Genomic DNA, 229 nt, shown 5'->3' on the forward strand with positions numbered 1-229 from the left:
TTTGCGGCAGCAGTCTCCGGTGTTTACCTATGCCGCCATCTTGGTCTCTCCCTATTTTAGACAATATTAACTTGAATCTGTCCTTATATTTACCCTTTCTATTGCTCTTCATTCCTTTATCTCTGAACTTCTATCTAGGATTATTTCCTTTCTGCCTAATGATCATTTCATTCCTCCTAGCTCCCCAAACTTACCCAACAATTTTTATTGTTGTTTGTATATTTTCATT

This window comes from Myotis brandtii, unplaced genomic scaffold, assembly GCF_000412655.1.
Source record: "Myotis brandtii unplaced genomic scaffold, ASM41265v1 scaffold155, whole genome shotgun sequence".
NCBI classification, from domain to species: domain Eukaryota; kingdom Metazoa; phylum Chordata; class Mammalia; order Chiroptera; family Vespertilionidae; genus Myotis; species Myotis brandtii.